Here is a 25,552-nt window from a genome sequence, read left to right as displayed (position 1 = left end):
TCCCCAGGGCTCAGCTGGGACCAGTCCTGTTTAATATCTTTATCAATGATCTGGCCAAGAGGATCAAGTGTGCCTGCAATCTGTACAACATGTTTGTAGATGATGTTGATGCCTTAAGTTTTAGCTTTCATGTTTTTCAGATTCTATGCTGCCTAGGGGTGTAGCTCTGAGACTCATATTAAGCGCTAGTCAGCTCTCTTCACAGAGTAGGTAGACAAAACAAATTCTTTTCCTGCTGAAGACCAAGGACAGTGAGTACAAGTTTCAGGCCCAAACCCATAAACAATGGTGGGCTAAGAGAGAAACAAGGATGATGAGACCTCACAATGTGAAACTGTAATTGGACAATTAAGGCCCAGTATGCAAATGGACCAAAACTTATAAAAGTGTGAGACCTCCTGACTGGTCGTCCATTTTGTGACCATTTTAAGTCCACCCTGGGTATAGCCCTTGTCAGGCTCTTGTACTGCCCAAGGTGTATCCTTAAAAGCCTTTTAATAAATATCTACTTTATTCTCAAGCTCTGTTCAGTCTGTTTCAGGTCATCCTTCCCAAGGCATTAACACCGAGTTGGACAGAAGGGCTGATCTGCTGGGGAGCAGGAAGAGTCTGCAGAGGCATCTGGACAGGACAGTTCCATGGCCTGAGGTTCAACAAGGTCCTGCGCTGGGGAACCCTATGCAGCACTAGATGCTGGGGGCAGTGTCTGGAAAAAGGAGTGTTTGGTGAAAAAGGAGTTCAGAAGGGAGGATCAGTGGAGATCTTACTGTTCTCTACAGCTGTTTGAAAGGAATTTGTACTGAAGTAGGGGTTGCTCTGCTCCTGAGGAACAAGCCATAGGATGGGAAAAATGACCTGAAGTTGCACCACGGGAGGTTTGGATTAAATATTTGGAAAAATTCCTTTCAGTAAAAATGTTATCAAGCATTGGAACAGGCTGCCCAGGGAAGTGGTTGAGTCATCATCCCTGGTGATATTTAAAAGCTGTGTAATGTGACACTTGGGGACATTGTTCAGTGGTGTACTGGGCAGCAGTGGGTCAAAAGTTGGACTTCATGGTTTTAAAATTCTTTTCCAAACTAAGCAATTCTATGATTCTTTGATAACACACAGTTCAGCCCAAAAGTCAGCTGAAAAGTATTGGTGTCTAGTGTAGTATAACTAAAGGAATACCAAAATAAACCAAAATTATGAATGTGTCATGGAGGACAAGCTCAGAAAGATGCCCTGCTCTTCTCTTGCTCTTCACTGAGATGGATGTGGCAGTTTTTTCCTGTTTGGGAGCTAATAAGGACAAAAGTAGTAATAGAACCAGTATCAAGTTTTGTGCTACTCTGACCTTTCTGCACTTTTTGCTTAGTGACCACTCAAGGAATTTGAAACCACCATGTTCACCCCACTGGTGTCACGTTACCAAGAAACCTAGACAGACATTCAAGAGCACAATTGCATAGACTTTCCCTTTTTTTCCCTAGCTCACTTTTATCTCAGGTCTGTTTGGGGAAGGAATAGCAATAGTCCAGCTGAACCTTCAGGCAGATTTTCAAGTCAGGTTCAGGAATGCCATGACTGAATAGTATTTATACAGTACTGAATATTATGTTTTGAAAAGCTTTAAAAGTATTTTTCTAATTAGTCTCCTGCTACATTTTTGGATAGATGAGATATTACCTGGATACTGGTTGTCTGTACTACCAGACAGCTTCTGAACTTAATTCCAGTTTCTTTACATACAAAATCCCTCTTAAACTATGGATGAATTAATGTTCTTTTGGCAAAACTTAAGAAAATAAAATAGGATGAGGGCATGCATGGGGGGTGTGTTATTGTGACAGATACCTTGTTTCCCCACATGCAGCAGAATGCTGTGTGTTAGTTTGTGTACAGTCTGTTTTTTATTGCTGTCACAACGAGCCAAGGATTATAACACTCCTGGTATTCAGTACAGAAGAATTAATACTTATCATTTAGAGATATCTCTATTCATTTTATATTAAATACATTTTTTTGTGTGATGATAGGGTGATACCTTCTGCTATCACATAGGTCTTTCATTCCAAGTGCCTGTGCAATGTCTTCAAAGGTTTATGTGAAGGCTGTGTTTTGCTTTAAGTGGTTGCCTCGTTCTGGAGTGTTCCTCCACATACTGCAAAATGAAGACATTTAGCCCTTGGCCCTATGAATTAACAGCAGCCTTTCACTCAGCTTCACATTTAATTTCTGTGCAAGTCTTTTTCTGTGGGTCTTTGGACCACATTGTGCTGGCATTACCCCTTGTGGAACAATTTGCATAACACAAAGTATTGGAAAGTGTCATTTTGATTTAATCTGCTCCTGTTGAAGTGTAAACAGTCACTCAGGATGTGAGGTGGGGATATTCTCTGTTCCTTCCTTGCCTTGATTCAGAACTTCAATGGCTCTTTGGGCAGACAGATCGACATTGTCCATGAAGAAAATGGAAGGGCAAGAAACACTACAAATCCTTCCTTAAAGCTTGTATGGTATGTGAGGCAACTGGAGTTTTTCACAAAGCACTAATTAAAACAAAGCACATACTTGGTGCAAGTAAAATCACTGTATTAGAACTTTAGCCCAGCCTATTCTCTCTATAGTATTTGTTACTATAGTTGGCTATATCCAAAATAGTAAGTGTTGGTGAGGTTTTTGGTGCAAAACTAATTTTCTTTGTGGAAGGACTGTGTATATTTAATTAATTTTAGGTTTGCTTCTATTAGTCATCATGGGGGTATAATAAATCCTTTTAAATTTTGTAAAGGACAAGGAGAGAAAGGAATTACTGGGAAGGACTCAGTTTCTGTCATAGCTCAATTGACTTGCTTTCTCTGGTAGCTACGCTGCATCAGCTGCTTGCCAAAGAGCCTTTCTTCCCTTCATTACAATTTTCTAAATCTGCTCGTTGCCTCCTGAACTGTCTGGCATTTTATCTGGAGGACATTTCAGTTCAAGGAAAGGGACAAGACTGTAGAGATTTCTCTCCCTGAAGAAATTTGACCTTTGTACTAGATTGACATGTCTGTGCACTTAAAACCATTTTACACCTAAATCATGTACAAGTCAAATCCCTCAAGCCCCAGTATTTCAACCTTAAGGGAAGGGGGGAAATTTACATCTAATTTTGAAGGGCTGGTGAGAGGAGTTGTGCCACAAAAGATGTCAATTATGAACAGGACAAGATGATTTTCACCTGCTTGTTGAGGTATATGCATAAGCAAATCCTTAGCTGTTGTAAATCAGTGTAATTCCATTCACATGCAAAGACTCCATGTTCTTTATCTGGATCTTTATTTTCAGGTACTGTGTGTGCTACACAATTTCCTGTACAAGGTAATTTGCATTCAGGCATGCTCCAGCTGCATGATTCTATAATGTTTATATGCCTGTCATTGTAAAATGCTGAGTGAAGAATAACAGGGACTAGACAGGAGCACATGAAGAGCAGAAAAGGCTTGGGATGAAGTGCATGCCACGCACAACTATTCAATGTGTTAACTGCTTTATTATTATTTCCCATTATTTATTAGCTAGACATAGACAGACAGTCTGCTGTAGTGGAAAAAAATAGTCTGTCCAGCAATTAGAAGAAATTTAAAAACCAAAGCTATGGCACAGCTGCTTTTTTTTTTTTTTTTTTTTTTTTTCCTGCTGCAAGAGCTAAGAGAGAAATGCACTTTGAGGCTAAGCTTTTCAGTGTAGGAAATATAAAAATAAAATAATAATTTAAAAAGCCAGGAACAATACAGGAAAACTTCAGTGTGTGCAATGAGGTTAACCCTGAAGGAAGAAGATATTCATTGCAATGAACAAAATGCCTCCTTGCTACCTGGTCTCTGTGTTTTACTCTAAAAAGCAGAAAAATTGATTAGAGAGGAACTGGAAAGCAAAAGTGGAGCAGTCAGAAGGATCAAGTGAAAGTAGCCCTTAAGATGAGAGCAGTAAGGAAACAAAGGAAGAGAGAAACAGCACTAGGAAAGTTTCTGTTCCTTTATGCAGTCGTTTGCAGTCTTCCTCTCTGCTAGGGTCTGAGGCATGCTGAATTCTGGTTGTCAAAGCAGCCCAACAAAAAACCTTTTAGAGACATCAGATGATCTATCTTGCTGGCCACTGGTCTTCAGTGGGATTTTGTGATGCTGTCATTTGAAAGCCACTGTCGATGATATGCAATGAGTTAGAGTCATCATTGATAGCTCCAAGTGATTTTAACACCTGGGTTATGATGTTTACAAGAGAAAAGCATTAACCATTCAAGTGCTGTCACAATGCCTTTCATCCTTCAGCAAAGTGTTTAGACTTCTGATGAAGTGCATTCTCTAATACAAGTAAAGCTGAATTATGGACATAAAACTTTAGGCATCTCACCAATCACGCTTTGCTAAAATGTGTTAACCTTGAAAAATAAACCAGTCCTTTGGAGTGTTAGGTACTCAAGCACAGAAAATGCTGGGTATCCAAAGAGTTCTCTTGCTCCTTACTATCTAAATTGCAACACTTCTGCCCTCCAACAGAGGGAGCAGAAACGGTCTCTAACATTCAGTGACCCAGTCACAAAGCTCAAATAGCCAGGAGCACATCGCTGAAGGACAGCGCTCATTTTGGGACAGGATGTTTAATGGATATTTATGGACAAACACCGCAAAACAAAACCAGATTACTAAATTAAAATACACATAGTTCTGCAAGAAAATAGACAAGTATGATGGAAGAAATTTAAAATGATTGAGCATCATTGAATTCCAAATTTGAATTATCGCCACTGAGAATAAACCTAAGAAAATTCAAGGAAGCAAAAGATATTAAAGAAAGAGAACACAGATACTTTAAATATACATTTAAGGCCCAGTTCCATCTGACCCCAGGGAGCTTTCCTTCAGCCAAAGTGGGTGCACCAGAGTCAACCAAATAGACATTAAACATTAATAGACATTACATGTTCTTGAGGCACCAAGAAGAATTTGAGAATAGGGAGATTAACAAAATTCACCCAAATAAATGGATTATACAGTATAATAGGTGTGCATCAGAGCTCAGAGGGGCTTTCTTCAGGCTTGATTCAAGCTATCACTAGAACTACAAACAATATTTTTACATCTGGAGCAATAATTTTCCTCTCTAAAGGAAAGAAAGTGGAAACTAAATTTTCTTCAGTGAAAGACTAAGCTAAGTCCTAGCTGGGTTAAACATTACTATTCCTTCATTTTTGACCATTTAAATGTGTCTCATAGTTTTGAGATCAAGAGAAGGTAACATTTTTTAATCTGTGTTGGATTTGAATGGCCAGCTATTGGTAGTGGGAGGTCTACATGAGGGATTTCTCTCAGAAGGTGCTGGGAATTTCCCCATGCACAACAGAACCAATGTAAGCTGGCTCCAAGATAAACACACTACTAGCTGAGGCTGAACTCATTAGCAACCCTGGTAGTGACTCTTGGTGTTTTAAGATTTGGTTTAACTTCTCATTATTCTCCCCTGCTTTGATTGGTAGTAAATTCACTTAATTTCTCCAAGTTGAATCTCTCTTACCAGTGTTGGTAATTGGTTAGTGATCTCTCCCTGTCCTTACCTTGAGCCATGAGCCTCTCATTTTATTTTCTCTTCCTCTCTCAGCTGAAGAGGGGAGTGATAGAGTGGCCTTGGTGGGCACCTGGCATCCAGCCAGGGTCAAATAATCACAAGTATCTAAAATGGGGGCTTTCACAAATAGATAATTCTACACCAGTCATTTTATTTTTAAAGACATGAGAATTGACCAGAAAAATAGAAACCTCAATCCAAATGACTCCAAGCACACTTTACGCTGTAAATGGGGAAACAATGTTTGAAACACTAAACTCACAACTACCTTAATTTCTAATAAACCAACAAAAAACTTGAGACCTTCCAGATGTTCTGAGAGTCTGAGATTCAGATTCCACATATCAGGCCACTTTAAAAAATAAATATGAAATGTGGTACAGATTTAAACAATTTAATCCACTGTGTTCCACTCATATCCTGTATAGACAAGTTGTTTTGCTATTCTCATCAGTAATGACTTTTGTAATTGGATATGCTGTAAAATTCAGCTCTTCTTCGTAGTTCCATCTATTACCAGTTTCTCTGTTCTCTTTTTGATGCCCAAATTATCTCATATTCATCTGGACTTTGTCGATGCAAAGCTGTTCTTATTACTACCCTTTGTTGTTTCCTGACTTGATTTTGAGTCAAAGTTCTTTCTTGTAAATATGTATCATTAACATACTTGATTAACTTATTAAACATTGCAGCACAAGCTCATTATGTGTTTGTCTGATATGATTTAACTTTCATTTGGAATGAGTTCATTGCAACAGAAAGGCTGTATGATGCAGAGGGAGTGCAGGGTACTGCATAATGCTCTCCTCCCTGTCAAGCAGTGGTTCAAATCCAGTCTCTTCAAAAGCAGCTTTAATTATCACTGTCTAACAGTTTTGGAGAAGGATTTTTTGGTTGCTGCCTCATAAAACTAGGAGTTGTTTGTATACAGACTTTGTTGCAAAAAGTGAAGAATGACAGAAAATGTGCTTTCTTCTAATATTGAATAAAGGACTTTATTCAAATAAACTGTTATGCCCCTTTGTTTCCCTTGTTTCTTCTCTTTTTACTGGACTGTAGAATTTTTGCTGTTAACTTTTTCCCACCTTCCCTGTGCTTGTCTTCTGCTTATTAACTGAAACAATTGTAAGTCTCTTTATGCTACAGTCTGACCCTGGGCAAGTCACTTTGTGAGCACACATCCTTTTTCCAGCTGCAGCAGCAGTGCCAGCTGCAGAAGTTATCAGCCCAACCCTGCCTCCTAGCTACCCATCCTAGCCAGAGGCAAAACTGTTATGAATAAAAATGGGCGGAGAAAATATTAATCTCCTTAAAACGCCTTTATTAATCAGCTCTTTCAATATTTGCTTGAGGGGTTTTTGGCTGCCCGTGCGCCGTGAAGGAGGAGGGTCCTTTTCAGCTCTGCTGCAGGCAATTCAACAGAGTTGGAGAACTCGCCCTCGCTGGGAGCAACCCCAGAGTCCTGAATTCCCTTTGTTTTCTCCTGTGGTCTCATCTCTGGTTTGGTCTTTTTAACTTACAGCTAGTAAGCAAAAACCGGAGAAATCAGCTCTTTTGATATTTCTGGGTCTACACGGCTTAGAATTGGTTTCTGTGCATTTCAATTTTGCTTGGTTTTTATTTTATGAGGGGTTTTTGGTGTTAAACGTTATCCCGAGATGCACCTGGAGTCCTTTATTTGCATGCGGGATCAGCCGGGGCGGGCGCTTGGAGGCTCTTGCGGCCGCGTGGCAGTTTTGCCACAGCAATGGCGTCTCGGGGTCTCACGCTGCTTCACAGCGGTGGCAACGTTTGCGGGGGCTCGGGCCAGGGCTTGTGAGGTGGTGGTGGAACGTGGCGGGCGTGGATTTCTTTCTTTTGGAACGGGACGGCAGTTCGGCGGGCTCGGGGACACGCTATCCAGCAGCGGCGGCTGACCGCGGGCAGGCCGAGCCACGCGCGGGCCCTGGGGCCTCTCTGCGGCTGGGCCTGAGCCGAGCGGGCGGCATGGTGGCTGGAACTCTTTGTGCCGAGCCTGGGGGGGAAGTGGCCGGCTCCTCTCTCTCCCGCTCCGGCTGCGGGCAGCCGGGGTTTCTCCTTCTCGGCTCCGGCACGGGGGAACGGCTGGGGGCTGGGGCTGCTCTTCCCCTCTCTGGTATCGGCGGCAGCAGCACCGGCTGCTTCGCTGGTTTCTCCCTCCGTCATTAGGGGTGGGGGGGGGGAGCCGCGGCGCCGAGTGTCTTTGAAGGGAACGGGTTCTTTTTGTTTTTAAGGTGGTCTGGGAGGAAGGTGCCACGGAGGTGGCTTTTCACTGTTACATTACAGGATAAACATTTTAAATTTCATTTTTATCAAAACGGTCTAAGCTGCTTTCAGGAATGTACTTGAATCCAGAAAGGGTAGCAGAGATTTACTCATCACCCGCTCAAGCAGGGCCCACTTGTCTGAGCTGAAATGGGTTGGGGAGCTTTTTCATGAACAGCTGAAGGAGCCTGAAGAAGCAGTAGATTTTGCTGTGAGAGCAGTGATTTTCCACAGCACTGAGAGCAGCTCCTTCTGTCACCCTGGGTGTAGGTAAAAGGTGCCACATGTCTGCACCCTCTTGGTCAGAGTTCTCTGTCTGTCCTGCCTGTAACATGAGCTTGATGCCTGTCTTGGTTTGGATAGACAGGTATCTGCCAAGGAAGATTGGAGTCTCCCTTGGAATGTAACCCCCCCCCTCCGCCTTTTCAAAGGATAATAAATTTGCAATTAAAAGGCTGCCAGGCAAAGATTTTGAGAATACATATAGCAGTTCTTTACTAGGGAAATTAAAAATACAAATGTTGTAATATAAAAGAATAAGCAAACAAACAAATGAGAAATCCTAGAAAACCCTGACAGAGTCAGAAATACAACCTGACACCCTGTTGGTCAGGGTGTTGGAAAACAGTCCAAAGTCAGCCCTTCTGGAGTGGTAGATGGGGTCCTGTTGGAAGCAGAGATGGTCCTGTGGAGCCAGGGTTCCAGAGGTGGGTCTGGTCTTCCTTTTGGAGTCCTGTGGGAACACCGGAGTGCCTCGTGACACTTGTGGCTCCTTTTTGTCTAGGTGGAAATGGTTTGGCTCCTTCTCCCTGGGTGGAGCATCTCACAAGAGTATGATGAAATGTGTCATGCCATTGGTGAGCTTTAATGGTCCATTAACAGAAGATATTCCCATGGGGGTAGTGGGAGAGTGAACAGAGATAAGAAACACTGCTCCATCTGGTTTTAACAGCTGGCTTGGGAGGCAGTGGAAGACTGAGCAGAGATAAGAAACAATATCCCACTCAGTTTTTAACAGCTGGCTTGTTATCAGAGAAGGCAGTTACCCCCTCCCTTCTGGAGTTACAACAGATAAAGAAAAATCTCCCCAGCTGATCTTTGGCCACCTCTTTGTTTTGGTCAAGTATTCTTAAGTATCCAACACTTAGTCTCCTTGGTAACTTATGGGGGAAAAATTCTTTAAAGTAAAAACAAAGGAACAAACCTAACCCCCAACAATGCCATTCTCTGAATTTCACGCAAGGTAGAATTCATCAGCTGTGCCAACTCCTCCAAGAACAAGGATGGAAAGCAAAAAGAAAAGCCAAAGCATGATTAAGAATTGCTATGTCAGATTCTAACAGGGTGATGGCAGGCATAGCTGCTGCATTTTAGCCATGGAACAAAGTAAATGGTTTCCATGCTAACTATTCATGGCAGATAAGAATTCCATCTCCCAGTGTCCCTGGAGGAATGGCTTCATGTGTCTGTCCAGCTCCGCGTGAAAAGTGCATGCCAGACTATAGGTCATGGCAATCCCGTCCACCCCCAGCCCTAGACTAGAGAGGAGATAGGTCATTTTTGCCTTCTGGGCTCTTCTATTTTCTTTTCCATGCAAGCGCACTTGAGCTTGCTACTGTATCAGGGACAAGAGGAATGCCCCCCCTGTCTTCCTGTCGACACAAGAAATAGATTGCTGGCCTCCTGTAACAAGAAAAATCCCCAAGGGAATAAGACATTTCTCTACCTTCCTACCATGCTGCTCTACATGGATAGACAGGCCAGGTTAAAATGTGACTTTTCATGATTACCACATCTTTCTGCTGGTGCCTCATCAGCAAAGAAGCCCAGGGCTCCTGAATGCACCTGGTCATCACACTGCCCTGCAGACAGGCAACATCAATGCAGAATTCCTGGCATATCACTGTTCTTCTGCCTGCATTTGTAAAATGGTTTTGTTGCAACCCAGGGATGCCCTTCCAGCAGAGTAGAGCAAGCCTGTTCTATCAGGTTTCTGATATGGGAATTTGCAATTAAGTCAAAAGTGTAATTTCTCTGCAGTGTCTGCGTACTGAGAGAATCAGTAATATTCTTGGGAATAAATCCACTCACTCAGTGTGATATTCTCAGGAAGACAGTAGGAAAGCTATGTCTGTGTTTGGAGGGCTGGGACACACTGTCTATATTAATTAAGAAATGAAATTGATACCCTCCAGTAGATGTACCTGTTTCAAGATTTACTCAGCTCTGGTTCACATGATCCATAAAGAATCTAAGAACTACTAAGTAAAGGAACTATTCAGACATTGTTCTGTCAAAAAATGAGGTGACACGGTAGAAGGTGACACCATCCCTTTGCTGTGTAAGAGATAAAAAATTCTTACGCTTCAGGGAGAAAAATTGTCTCCTTTGGAAGAAATAGTGAGAGAATGTATATGGTCTGTATTGTGTGGGAAATCAGTCTTAATGATTACCACTGTCTGTCCTGGCTTTAAGCCTGTCAGTCTCTGCAGCTGATAGTCTGGGGTCTTGCACAAGAGCTAAACTAGTCTTTAGGAAGTGTAGAGCTGTTATTTATGATATAAACCACAGGACAACCTGACTGTGTGAATGGCAGCTTTTCAATTTGCAATATGTCCTTTATAAAGAATCACACTTCCATTTAGAACACACAGGGAAAAAAAATATTCTTGTGTTCATTGAACTGTTGGAGCTATATGACAACAAGCAAGAAGTCTGGAAACCAAGGAAAAGAGGGCATCATAATCCATAACACTGCATAATTAATCATTTTTGCAAAAACACAATCTTAAAAGCCTTGAAGTGTTTATAAGCTTCCAATGGCCTATTAATAAAACACAGCCAAAATGGAAATTAACTCTTCAAAATATGACATTGGCTAAAATAAATTTTCCACAGAATAATATTATTTAGAGGGCATGCATGTCTTTGTCTCCTGCTCTTTGAGAAAGAATCACTAAATAAATCTAAATTTTGATTTAAACTAAAGGTACAATGGTGTATGGGATGATAATTATTTCTACAGAATAGGAAGAGTGTTAGCAGAGGAGTCATATAATCTAAAAAAAAAAAAGGTTCCAATGGTTTAGCAGATTGGCTAAACAACACAGTTTTATGATGGCAGGAACTATCAAGAAATTCAAGCATTTCTCAGTGCTTCGTGATGTTTTTCCATAGCCTATCACAGTTTCTTTTTAAAATAAAGCCTAACTAGTTTACAATACACACTCATCATTTCACATGCCAAAAATACCGTCTATTAGAGGAACATTAAGGTGATAAAATAATCCCACAGAAGCGAGAAAGTCTAGTTGCAGATTAAACCTCTGTGGTGTAATATAAAGGGCACCACAGGAAGACATTAATGTGGAACCTAATTTTGGAAATGTAATGATAATGATTATTTTCCAACAGGTAATAAGAATAATTGGTATTTATGCTGGTGTCTTGCCTCCTGTATGATCTGGATGCATTCAGTATGGCTGAGGGGAAGGTACCTTTTGAGTGAATGAAGGAAGCTGTGGGGAAGCAGGTCTGTGACCTGCTGTGGAGTAGGGCTGTTAGGAAAGTTTCACACAGCTGCCCTCCAGTTGCCATGAAAAGGCCAGAGGTGTTTATGTGGACAGGCACTGAGCTTGGGGAATTGAGCTAAAATAGTACTGAGTGCTTTTTTAGAAGCTCAGTCTAATGTCTACATAAAATGAGAGGAGCTGGGAGTATGGAGTTTTTATAGTCTTTTAATTCCATTTGTGCTTGGGAAATGTTTTTCATTTTGATTTTTTAGGTAATTTTCCAGGTTTTATTATGCTAAGTAAATACTGAAAAAAGATTATATTGTTGATTTGGTAATCATATAATAACAGTAAAACTAATGTAAATTTAGATACAATTGTGTAAAAAGAACATAAAACCTCTTATTAAGCTTCAAAGAAAGAAGCTGAAGTTGAACCCGATCAAAGGTTCATGAAGTCAATCAGATCTTATGCTATTATGCATTGGTCAGAGCCTGAGCCAAAAACTGAGTTCTCAAACAAAAAAAGCAGATTACAGAGTGATCGTCATCACTAAACCATCACACCTGAATTTTTGAGCCATAGATCCTTGCACACATTAAGCTGTTTGAGCCAGCAGTGCTGTTACAGCAGATTATTCTGCAGTCTCCTCTTCTTTGCTCTCCAACTGGACTGGCATCAGATCTTACGGGTGGATGAGGCCATAAATGTTGATGCAGCCAGAAGAGAATAATAAGATTGGGAAATTAAGCAGGTTAAAAGTAATTGGGAGGACTTTTTGTCCATTTCTTTTCCTTCACCTCTGGGTTGGTTTAACTAAGGATCCATTCTCCACTCCATACCACTGTGTGTCTCCACTAGCACTGATGCTTTCTGCTCACAGGAAGAAGGGCTGTTTAAGCCACCAGCTGACTGAGTTGGGGAAAGAAGTTGTGTTTCCTTTGACAGCAGTGTTGGAAACGTGTCCAACACTGTCTGTGTCACACATGGTATTTGCTCTTCCCCTGGGAGCAAAGCTGAGAGCACATTCACAGTGGTAACCTAGTTAGCCAGGATCTTGACCCAGATACAAGCTCATTTTTCTGTCCCTAGGGTGCCTGGTCTCAATATTGGACAGGTAAAAATGGAAATGGGGCTGCTCATCTCAGTGTAACCCTTCCAACAGGTCATGAGCCACAGTTTGGCCCAGAAAGCATTTTCTCCTCAGGTGATATCTACACAGTCACATATAGATGGCCACAAACTACCTTCTCCTGTGCTCTGCATTAATCAGAAAGTGCTAGTTGCATGGTTGTGCTCAAACCAGAGTTATATTGAGGAGAGCTTTGCAGGAAGTCCTAACACAGCCCAACGGTGCAAACTCCATCATGGGGAGCACAGGCAGTTAGGTCATAAATAATGGCATCTGTCTAGCCTGCACATACTCAGAGGGGTAAGGCAGATTATGAATCAAGTTTGATAGACACTGGCACCAGCAAAGCCCTCCAGTACCTGCTGACTAAATCCTGGGCTCCAAGATGTCAAATGCCATGGGAATGCGATTGAATTATTGCATTTGCGAGCATTAATCTCGAGTTCAGATGAGTTGTGTAAAATCATAACTGAGGGCTTGGAAACTTCTAGCTTACTTTATGCCTTTCTCAGCTATAAAATGGCTGAATGATTTTTTGGAATTAAAAACAAAACAAACAAAAAGCACTGCTGTGCTAAAATCTGTGTTCCAGATTATAGTACAGAGCATATTTTTATGGCAGCATTTAAACTAGAAATGTGGGTGGAATCTTAATTAACAGATTGCTATAGAACTCACATTATCAGTTGCCAATAACTATCATACTGTTTACGGTTAAATATCACCTTATAAGACTGCATTTAGAAATATCCCTGAAGTTCAATGGTTTTTTTGATTTTTTTTTTCATATGTGCAACAAAGCCCATAACACATAAGCTGCATGGAGCCTTACTAACATGTTTACCATGATATTCTGATATTCAATTTCTCTCATTCTTCGATTAAGATCTAAGGAGGAAAAGGAGATGAACCCAGGATACTTTACGTTCACACATTGCTATAAACAAGGAATCAGAGAGCACACAGCAACCCAATTTCTTTTTAAAATATTGTTCCTTGATTCTCTGCGTGTGAAATCAGAATCATGTGTGTGGATATGAAATTGTCCAAAGATGGGGTTCTGGTAATAAAAAAAAAAAAAAAAATAAAAAAAAAAAAAAAAAAAAAAGACCCTGCTGAGTTTTATTCTACTACTGCATTGCCACATATTTAAGAGGATGTAGTTGGGTGAACAAATCACAGTCTATAATGGGAATATATTGGTTAATGAAAGCTTGTAGCACATGGGGCCAACCTCATCACAGGCCTAATTGGACACAACAGCACCAATCTCAGTGGTGTTATACCCACATATGCTGGCAGCAAATCTGGCCCCATGCCTGTAAGCAATGAGCAGAAATGTTAGAGCAAATATAAAAAAGAAGAACTCCACAAATGATTTTGAACTGAGATCACTGGTGACACAGTTCAATTACAGCATTAGTTCCTGGTGTCAGAGAGGGGTTAAAATGGAATGTAATGACTCTTTAGCAGATAGATTTGGAGCAATCAGAAGTCTGAAAATGTCTCTCTGTGTAACTAAAAATATAATTGCTTTTGAATAGCTAGGCTATAGAATCTTTTTTCTTCTTTTTCTTTCTCTTTTTTTCTGCACTAAAAACTGTGATTTTTACTCCTATTACTCATCCACATGGACTTAATTGACTGAGGTTCTAAACCCCAACCCTCTAGTGAGTACTGATGAGGTTTTAAATTACTCTGAATTGAAGCACTTTAAAATACAGGCAAGGAAGTGTGCTAAGGCAGTACAACATATGGAGTGAAATGTGGGTTTAGATTATCTTGGTTTAACATCTCTGCATGGAACTCCACTAAGGCCACCTTGGAAAAGGCAGCATTGCCTGCTGTTAATCACTGGGTACAGCTCCTGTGCTTCTGTCTGCAGCAGTTTCCAAACAGTCCCCAGAATTATCTCTGGTCTCAGTATTATGATGTCTGAGGCTGAAACATTTTCACTGGAGGATGATTCTGCTGTCCCTTCTATATTTTAGCAGAAAACATGTAGGTAGGGAAAGAATGGGTGGGAGTGGGAGAGGACCAGTTTAATGTCTGACACTGTTCCACCCAATTTCTTCCCTTTTTCCTGGCTGCCTTCTACATTAAGGTCCAGACCAGTACCACATAGCCCCCAGCAACCCTTTGGATAATTTTCTGTTTTCATGACTTTATTTCTGGACCTTCTGGGAGCGAGTGAATTTCTGGGACCTTTTGATCACAAAAACATCTGCAGCAGGAGTTCCTGAATATTGAGTAGAGACATTTGCACTATACTGAGATGAACAGGAGTGCTGATAGGGTACAAAGCAGTCACACTGTGTGGATGGGCTATACTGAACATGTATTTCAGGCAGCTTTTCACCTCAGCACCACTCTTCTGCAGTGCTACCCTGCCTTTAAGGGAAAGCTCTTCTAAATTCCATAGTAAAATACTCTGAGCAGCAGTGTTTCCACATGACAAGGACTTGTAGAGCCAGATCTTACGCTTCTCTCCTTCCACACCTCAGATGTGTCAGACTTCAGGAGAAATGCAAAGCCAGAGAGCAATGTCTTTCAGCTGTCAGTATGCGATCATTACCTATGGATGCAAAATAGATCCAGAACAACTCTTATGAGGATGGGAGTCAGGCAAGAAACAAGGAGCTCTGTAAATGGCACCCATGCAGCTCAAATGAGCTAAGGAGGGTTGCTCCTGCAGAAACTGGTGAGATGCTGCTGCTCTTCCACACCCTCCAAAGAATCTGAAAGCAAAGTCACTAGGGAGAAACTCCTTAGAGGACAGTAAGAGATAAGCACAGAAATTGTAGTGCTGCAAAGCCATCCTCTTTTCTTCCAGATTTGGAACTCATTTTTGTTATGGTGAGCAAACTTTGCTGATGGACATGATGACAGAGGATTGCCGATAGCTCTCCAGTAAAGAGCTACCTCGTAGCTGTCAGATGTGTGAGACAAAATCCATTTCAGATTGGATGGGCCATCTCTGCCTGAAATCTGATAATGCTGCCAAACAGCAAGAGATGACAATTTCAGTATCCCATGGCCTTGTTTTGGACATAAGGAATTATGTCCAAAGAAACCAAGAGCCTCATCTTAAACAAGACCAAGAAACCTTCTGAGTCTAATCTTAAACACTGAAACTAGCAGCTTTTCAGAACATTGACCCAAAATTAGAGCACAAGCTCAATGTCGACACGAAGAGCTAAAGCAAATATGCATACATTTCTATCTTTTTTTATGGCACTACCAGATGTTCTGCCTCGTCTTCTACAGTGCTAATGTGGGTAATGAGGCTGCCTGAAAACATCAGGTCACTTGACCTTGAGTGGAATTTTCCTCATTCCTTTGAACAGCAAGGTTGCATTTGTTAGCTAAGGAGGCAATAAAAGTTTATGCCCAATTTAAGCAATTACAGACAGCACCTATTATGTTTGGAGTAGTGGTTTTTAACTGCAAAGTTGAACTGAAAAAAAGAAAGTATAACTGCTGTTTTATTAAGACATAAATCTATGGAGGTTTAATTGGAAGGAGACAGGTAAAGGAGAGCAGTACTTTGCCTTCGTCCAGAATTTCTCCCACATAACATTCCCAGCAGAGCAGTAAGTGCCAACATATTCTACCACGGAAACAAAAGGAAGATTTTACTGCAAACAGTCTTCAGTGGATGTTCAATGATCTACAAGTAAGATATTATTACTGACACTTGCCACTTCTGAGACTTGATTAATTGATCTGAGGGTGTCAGATATATCTTATCAGAGTCCAATCTGTTTGTTTAAGAAGTGATCAGTGTTGGATGCTTGTTAATGATCCCCAATAACTCCTTTTTTTCTCCTGACCACATTTTTAATTTCCACCTACATAACACTTATCAATTTTTAAGTAATATTATAGCACTTCAGACTTCCAGGAGACAACACAGTCAATTGCAGAAAAAGTCTAATAACTAGAAGTTCCTGGATTCAAACTGTGATTAGCCATTAACCTTACTGTGTGACCTCAGACATGTCCCTTAATTCTCTTGTCCCTCAGCTTAGCTATCTAATATATTTTTCCACAGAATTACAACACCTTGCCAAAAGATTAAGAGCCACCTGTGAATCAGCTATCATGAGAAAATGGAATTAGAAAATAATGACAAGAGGAGCACAAAAGGGAAGCGAAGAAGGTAATGGGTGCTAAAACAGTTACCAAAAAGGAAGTAAAAAGTTCATCTCCATTTGTGTGAGTGCCTTGTACTCTACAAATCTTTTTCTAAGCAATCTCATCAGCATCTGCTTCTTAGAGATCTCTTTTGCTTCTTCCAGACTGGTTAACTAATAAATCTGGTAGCCAGGCTCTTTTTAGAACTAAAGTATTTTTATGACTAGAGCAGATGAGAACAAGTAACTTCCCATGTCTGGAAAAATCAGGTAGCTCACCAACAGCTTCATTGGGAACTTCAACTGCTTTCATAAGTGATTTCCCTTTCCCATCCCCAGGTAAAGTTAATCTGCATAGGAATTAAAAATGTGGGTGACCTTGTTTTGCAAATGATGCAAGGTCAGTTCTGAAATCATTTTACACCATTCCAGACACAAAAAGAGATTCTTGACACAAGTAATTTTGAATAAAACTACATGTAACACCTGTTAGCACTGATGTAAGTATAGCCTGAGATATAGATGCTCACAAATTCAGTTATTCTGCTCATTTTGGTAGAGCAGAGAGTGATCCAAGGACATCACACATGTTCCAAAAATAATTCATTTCAAGCATGGATGTGCTCTAATACCACACTCCAGAAGAGTCCTGGTTGCTTCAGTTTCACCACATCCATAGCTAAACTCATAATCTTGGTAGAGGAGGGATTACACCATATGAACCATAATACTTGGATCATTATTTCCTTAGACATCTTTCTTGCAGAGTCCCTTTAGCATTGTATGGCTTTGATGCTGTCTGTTTCTACTTCAGTCCCTGCACTTTATTGTTGTGGCAGACCAGGAGCCACAGACCTGCCTTTGCACACATTTCAGAGCCTGTTGCCAGATGCAACTTCACCTCCAATGGAAAAAGAAACACAAGCTTAAACAATTAAAATATTTCATATCTGGATTTTGGTTGCATCTTCTCCCTTTATTGCTATTCTGCTCTCATTTCCTACGGCTGAGTTCTCTTAACGGGGGTGGTTGCTGATCACACACACATTCCTGTGTGCTACAAGCCATATGATGAGCTGCTGTTTCATCCTTCCACCTTTTCACCTATTAGTCCATGGTACTGACACTCCTTCATCATCACCACTTGAGTCTTGCTAGTGCCTTTCAGCACTCTTTGCTGAAGCTCTGCTGAATCACTGTGCTGCTTTCCCTGTTCTTCCTTGACAGAAAGGAATTCTTAAATGTATATTTTTCTTTCCTTAATGCATATTTTCTTTTTCCAGAACCTGGAATGACCTTGCCTGTGGCAGTCTAAGGCCACAGGCAGACCAAAATTTGTTGGCGCCAGCATCTGATGCCATTGGTACATTCTAACAAACAAGCTCTTGGGCATAGAAGTTCTTTTCCAGGGCAGCTCATGTATGATGCCTTTCATTGGCAGGCCTCAAAGATCCTGACAAATGAAAGCCTTGTCATTTTTCAGATGGGCAAAAGAGGTGTGGAGCAGGGGCCTAGAACAAGAAGGGCATATTCTCATGGCTTTTAGGAAGCAATGAAATGTAAATAATGAAGAGAAAGGAAGAAGGCTGCATTCCTAACCCCTGAACCTCGGCATTCTGCACCAGGCTCTCCCTGACACTGCCAACACAGCATTATCTTCCATGAGGCAGTTGGTAATTCAAGATATAGTGTTTTAATTATTAATAAAAGACACTTGGAGACATCATGCCCTATTAGAGACACCTCTTAGAGTGAAACTCTGCAGATGGAGCAGAATATAGTCTTAAACAGTATGATTAATATTTATGCAGCTTGATAAGCTAGTTTTGATCCTGACCCTCCCTGGGTTTCTCTGGAGATGTGTCTGTGCTTGCTTCCCTACCCTCCCTCCTCTTCCTCCTCCTGCCCCCATCCTGATAATAATTGTGTGGCTGCTGCTATAGCTCTCAGACTTCAAGGTCAAGTTATGAAGCTAAAAGGGGCCTGAATACTATTGAGCTTTAAATTTGAGCTCCTGACCACTTCTACTTCCCCATTTCTTCATCTCTGCAAGGAAGAAGAGAGGGATCACTGGCATCTATTTAAGTGCAAAACAAGAGGTATAAAAGTACAAAGCTCAGAATTTCAATCTTGGATTAGGATAGCAGGTTTAAGTTTTGACAGGGTTTTAGGTGATGCAGAGGGAGAACAATAAGAAACTCGGTGCAGGGAAGCCTCTGAAAAAGATTAAGTGATACTGTGGAATGGTTCTGCAAGATATAATAGACCACAGAGCATCATTTCTACATGCTCTGAAATTTAAAGGCACAGGAACCTGACATGTCTATCATGATTTTGTAAAAGGATGGTACTCCTATTTTTTCCAGTTGTATTGAGTTGCCTTATTTTACCTCTCAGTGACACTATGAGCCTAGAGCCTATCAATATATCACAGTGGGACGATTCACTCATGGCACAGTCTAAATGAAATATCCACAAATTGGATTACCGCCCCAAAGCACTCCATAATTCATGCTTTCACTGCATAATAACAAGTGTGTTTGCATAGGAAAAGCAACACGAAATTTAGCATAAAGCCCTGTTTTTCCAATTTTATGTGATGAGACCAGACAAAAAAGCAGTGGTTTGCTTATTAAGCGACACTAACCTCAAACCTCTCCATCCACCAGTGAATGCAAGGCTGTAAGCATTAGAGGGCAGCACAGTAACACTTTCCCACCTTCAATGAAAAGGATTTTAGGATGCCATCAATTCCAAGTGGTCCAGTTCAGACAGTTTTGTCAAACCTCTGTGAGTTTCATGTATGCCCCGTTAAGAGATCTCTCTTCTTAAAGAGCTGCAGAACAAAGGATGTCTCAGTCCAAGGAACAGGTGAAAAAACTGTACTTTTCACATTTTGGCTCCTGATAAAGCTCATGACCATACAATGTCTCTATTGGCAAAGACTTATTTGTTCACTTGAGCCTTGCTTTCTTAGCTCACACCTTATGTAGCTTTTAATGCTATTTTCTGGGCGAGGACAGAATCAATGCAATGCAATGACCAACAGACTAGCTGGGTTGTGACTGAAGCATATTGTATCTTCCAGACACCCAAAAGAAGTCTGTCTTTGGAAAGGGCAAGTTTAAACATGAGAAGAACTAATGATCTGTAATAATGACAAATCACCTCTTTGTTATCTAATCTAATTTACTAGAGCCAGGCACCTTCCCAATTTCTATGCTATGAGTAGAAGACTGGATCTTGGTAAATAATCCATAATTACTCTAAGGTCAAATTAAGATTGATTAAAGAAGGCCATTTTTATCCTTTAGGATCAGAAAGATTTGTTCTCTTTCTTTTTTTCTTTTTTTCTTTTTTTTTCCACATGGCTTTGTCATTTCAGTTGTGACAAAACAATTCCGTACAAGACAAGTCCATACAGTATTTGGTATACAGACAATTGTTAAAAACTCCTCATTGTCCAGACAAGCCAGAAGACTGATCCAATTATAACAGGATGAAACAGCCCCAGCTCTCAACTAGTGTCATGACAAGCCCAGCTGGAGATCTAGACTAGCAAGTGACTCCCAGACTGTCATTCTGCAGGCCAATGGGCTGAAAAAAAGATCAAGGAGGAGCTCATTGGCTTAATCTCCAAGCAACCAGAGTTCCCACTCCTGCCTCCTGCCCACCCCATCCTCCACATGGCGCAGCAGCTGGCTCGCAGAGAACCAGCACTGATCAGAGGAAAATGCTGAGCATCTCACAATGTGCTGTACTAGGCTGTGAGTGTCCTGCGGTGATAGCTGGGAGAGGTTTAGGAGGCATGAGTGATGCAAATAAAGGCAAGCCCAGAACCAAAAGGAAGCAAGAAAACTCTTTCACAACTAATGAGATTGGTGTGGTGTCCTAACTCCATCTTTCAGACAGGTGAGAAGATTTTTCTCCACAGTAAGAAAAAGAAAGCCTGTGAAGAGATGCCTGAGGCCTGCAGCACACATTGAAAAGACAAGGAGGAAAAAAGAAGTAGAGAAAAAAGGCTGCTTGCATACTTTGAAAAAACCAGCTGAGTGAAGGCTTGTATCATTGAATTAGCTTTTAAATCAACTAGACCTTCCATAGCCAAGGCTGATGCTTTCATTCTTGTACTCAGTTTGACATCCTTTACCCACTCATTCAAACACTACCCGCTATCACTGAACTGTGCTGCAGGGTGCTTGACAAAACATTGAAAAAACAAAAACATACATAAATGAAACCTGGCATGGTATGTCTTTCTGCCTATGTAGATCAACAGCTTTGCCTTTATTGTGAATTTCTTCAAAACAACTTTCCTTTTCAGAAGAGAGTAATTTAGTATTGTCCAGGGAAAGCTCTCTCATTTCATGCATTTAATTGTACCATAGATGACTGGAATGAATCTGAGTGAGGAAACAGACACTTATGTGAATAAACTGATTATGAACAGTCTTCTAAAACTTGATTTGAAGGAAAAAAATGATACTATGACTGATTCTTGATTGCCTTTTGGAGCCAGCTCTGGCTTCTGTTTGCCTCACACAGGACCTCTCTGTTTATGTGGACGCCAGGTTTTCTGGAAGGAAAGACTGTGTCGGGCTGGTTGTTGCTTTACATGAACATGTGATCTAATCAAATACATCTGTGGATCATGCATGCATTTGTATATATATATATATATATATATAAAATTATATATATAAAATATGTAATAAATATATGCAGTATATACATTACATACTGAACAACCTGATTTATTAGAAAGTGTTCCTGCCCGTGGCAGGCAAGTTGGATCTACACAATTGTTAAGGTCTCTTTCAATCCATGATGATTATATATATATATATATATATACACACAGCACCATCCACTTTATGGAGCTTTCTCCAGCAGGATTTACCCCTTCATGGTAAAGACTTTGGAAAGACTAACAAAGACTAACACAAAACTAAGTTAAATCCATGCATGAATGTCAATTACTATGAAATAAATAAAGAAATTAAAAGGTGGCAGCTGGGCCAAAAGGAAGAAATTGTTGTCATGATAGGCTGTAAAAGCTCCTTCACTCTTGGTCAAAAACACAGTGAGGATGTATCTTATCTGATATTTCCACTCCACCTTCCCTGTTTCACTCATTGCACATTTTGTTTTGGTTATCCATGGAATCCTTCAGTTTCCTACAAGATTTTCAAGAGCAAATAATGAAAGAATGTAGGCAATTAAGGAGCTAAGGTCCACAGGGGATTTAAATAAACTATCCTCCACTTTCTACCCTTTGATGAGAGCAATTAGTTTGTGTGACAACATAATGTTTGAAACTATTAAATGTCTTATTGCCAGTCTTAATCTGTAAGGATTATCATCAAAAGCCTTGAAGGTCATCTAAATATTTATTAAGCCCAAACCATGTCTGTCAGTCAATATTTTTAAGATTGGCTTGTGTTACAGGCCACTTTTTTGGATAACTTCAGCTCAACCCATCAACTGTACAAAAATCACATCAGGAGCTTCAGCTATGATCCAGCAGGACTATGGATCCTCTCCCAACTTTTCCCATGGAACTGGTTTGCTGAACATTGCCTATTTCCAGCACATAGTAGTGGAAATTCCAGCAGTTTTCATTTAGGTCCACAAAAAACCCTTAAAAGTACAAAATAGTACAGCAATGTAAAAAAGCAAGTGTCAGTAAATGGGATGTCAGCTATTAAAAGTCTGTTGCTTCTCTTTAAAAGGTGAAGACCCAAGCGCACCTGAGTGGTGCCTGCAGCACCCATCCAGGTGGGCTTGGCTGACCATATGCAATCATTCATGTGGATCCTTTCTGAGGCACTGGCAAAAGTGAAGGAATCTTTTATACGGGACCAGAAAGCTAAATGACAGCAATCCAAGCCCACAAAAGGACCTCTGTTCTTAAGACTAGAAAAAAAAAGTCATGCCTAAAGCCTGTCTTGTTCTGCATCTGAAAAACTGTAGTCAATTTTGTTTTCTTGTGCAAAATTCTCCACTGCTGCATCCAAATTTAGCATCATAGCCTTAGGAGACAGTTCCCTGATTGTCCATACAAATAATTTTTATTGCAGCTGTTTACTGGTGTGTTTCTGTGGAAGGCACTCTGGGCTTGTGGTTGAAGGCTCCCTGACCTGGAATTCGAGAATTCAAATGCATCTTCAGTGATGAAACTCCCAGACCTTCTGTCATACTAACCACTCCACTTTAGCAGCTGTCCCCCACCTAAACCTCATCACAAGCCAAAAATATGGAAGTTTTGTGGCCAACTTCCCTGATGTACCTGCTTTTCGCATTTATCAGAAGTGTTATGAGTAAAACACTGGGACTCTGGCTAACCTTTCTAAAAAGCATTGAAGATTTTAATCCTGTCTCCATTTAACAGAGCTGCATAGCTGTGATAGCATTCACCTGGGAGATCAGATGCCTGGCAGAAGCATATTTTTGAAGAGTTAGCAATTTCAAATGTTTGCCTCCTTCATGATTACCTCAACAAACAGACTGTTTTTAGGGTAGTATTCTGCCTCTCTTGTTGAAGAATGAAATAGGATTTCTTGGAAAATCTTATTACACAGAGAAAAAGGCATAAGACTGGGAAAGGAGCTTGCTGCATCCTGATGATAGGAATACAGTAGATATGTTTTAGGCAACAATTCAATAATACACATGGTACTGACACTCCACTTTTCTTCTCAGCATGGACATAAATAATTGTAACACAGTCATTTTCTTGGTAATTCCTTAATTTCTAAGTTCAAGTTCTGACTTGGAGAGAGTTCACACCCTTGGAAAAGACAGTAGAAGACACTTCTACTCTCTTTTGGTCTCGTGTTCTTCATGACTTGCCCAATGATGAGTTTGTACAGCTGTACTCAGGCTTTTCCTTTGGAGTTGCTTGGAAAAATGGATGGATGCATGATCTGAGGTGGCCTCTGTCTCTAGACCTCAACAGCTTTCCATGTCAATCTTGCCATCTGCATGGAGCGCCCTACAAGCCTGGGACCAACTTTTGGATGAGTTTTCATCTTATATGAGATGTAGCTAAAGTGGGTGTTACTGTTTGTATAAGTTTTCAAATAGGTATTACTTGTCCTTGTTTATGTCGTAATATACTTTTTCCCCACCTTGAGTAATCATCCAGTTGTGGAGGTGTTAAAAACAGGTGTAGTTGTCCCACCAAAGCTACTGAGTAGAAGAGCATGCCTCCACTGGGGTTTTTTGTTTGGTTGGTTGGTTGTTGTTGTTGTTTGTTTGTTTGTTTTTGTGGGTTTTTTTGTTTGTTTGTTTGTTTGTTTTGTTTTTTTGGTTTGTTTTTTTTTTTGTAAAATCACACACAGTTTTAGTGCATTTTGCATTCCATGGCTTGTCTAAGACGTGTGGGTTTTGTATTTTAGTGATGAGATGCTTGTATACTGGAGACCCACAAACCTTTTCTAGGCCACTTAAAGTACATGTTCTACATAAAGCATTTATGTACTACAGACTGAGGGAAAAGCCTGACACCTTCTCTTCTCTTAAGCTGAACACATATATGTCATTCATAATTATGGAAGAAAAACAACTGGTAAAGACATACCACAATAAACTCTGCTGCAGAACCACAATATATGGCTTTGGGGAAAGGATATGCAGCATTTATGCTGCTTCACTTTTAAGGTGAAGCTTCCCTCTTGAGTATTGGATTTATTTTTTCCTTGAGAACGTGTCTGGAAATATCTTCAGCATAGTATAATCTGTCTCGTTAGGAAGGCAAAGAGAGCTCATCGGAAGTATATTTTATGATCTCCAAGTATAAAATCTCCCTCAGATAGGGACAATATGACAGCTGGCAGACAAGCAGCAGACTCTGTCAGAGATGAAGAAAGCTACTCAACTGTTCTTTAAATTGAGTAGTAAGACTTTTAACAAGCAGGGCCTCCAATCCCCATGACAATACCTTTAGTGTACGTAGCTCTGCCATCACCTCTCCTTGTTTGAATGGTACATTGCTTCGATCAGTCCTGTTTTGGATGAACACACAGTCCTCTTCTAATCACCTACTTGCAGAATACCACATGTAATACCTGGATTTCAGAGTTCCACGTGATACAGTTGGGTGTTGCTCTGTAGGAAGACGACCGCTGTGCGTGTGAAATATTTGAGTGACTGGGGTGGCAGGGCATAGCTGTGCTGGCTGCAGGAGATGGGGAAAGGTGTGAATGCAGCATTAGCTGAGGGACCCACTGCTCAGGAAGGGTGAAACTAATCAGTTGGAGCATGATATTTAAGGGATAGAGAGAAAAGGCTTGGAGTGGTTGAGGAGAAAAGACCACATTGGGAAAGATAGTAAGTCCCTGTGGGAAAAAAAACCTCCTCAGAAACATGACTTCCCATGGAAGAACTACGACATTAGACATAACGGAATGAGGGAACACTGGAGGAATTTCTTTTTGATAAATCTTAATTTGTAAATATACTTAATTATTTCTGTTTAGATCTCCACTAATTACTTTTAAAGGCAAACTTCTGACCATACTCAGTCAAGACCTGAATATGATTGTGATTAAATTCTCTTATTCCCTGGACAATTGTATCTTTCATAGGAGATAAAAAAGAAAAAATATGTGCTTTTATCAGTACAGAAAAGCAAAGCCTTACAGTTGTTTGATATCTGTCTTTATTTTCTCTCTATCAGTCCTTTTTTGCCATTCCTTTACTTACTGTAAGAAGATGGCCAGCTGCCTAATTAGAGCACAGCAGCTTGAAATGCAGTTGCTTTGTGTCAGGGATCTACCCCAAGTCTCAGCCCCTGCAGAGCATTCAAAGAGAAGTTGTTCCCTTGGAAGCTGCTAGCCTTCTCCCTACAGGTTTCTCGCAAGGAGGTGAGGATGCGCCAGACTCCTCTGCTTTGTCTT

The sequence above is a fragment of the Zosterops lateralis genome (assembly GCF_965231275.1).
Source record: "Zosterops lateralis genome assembly, chromosome: 1".
Classification (NCBI taxonomy): domain Eukaryota; kingdom Metazoa; phylum Chordata; class Aves; order Passeriformes; family Zosteropidae; genus Zosterops; species Zosterops lateralis.
Note: the sequence above shows the minus strand (reverse complement) of the source record.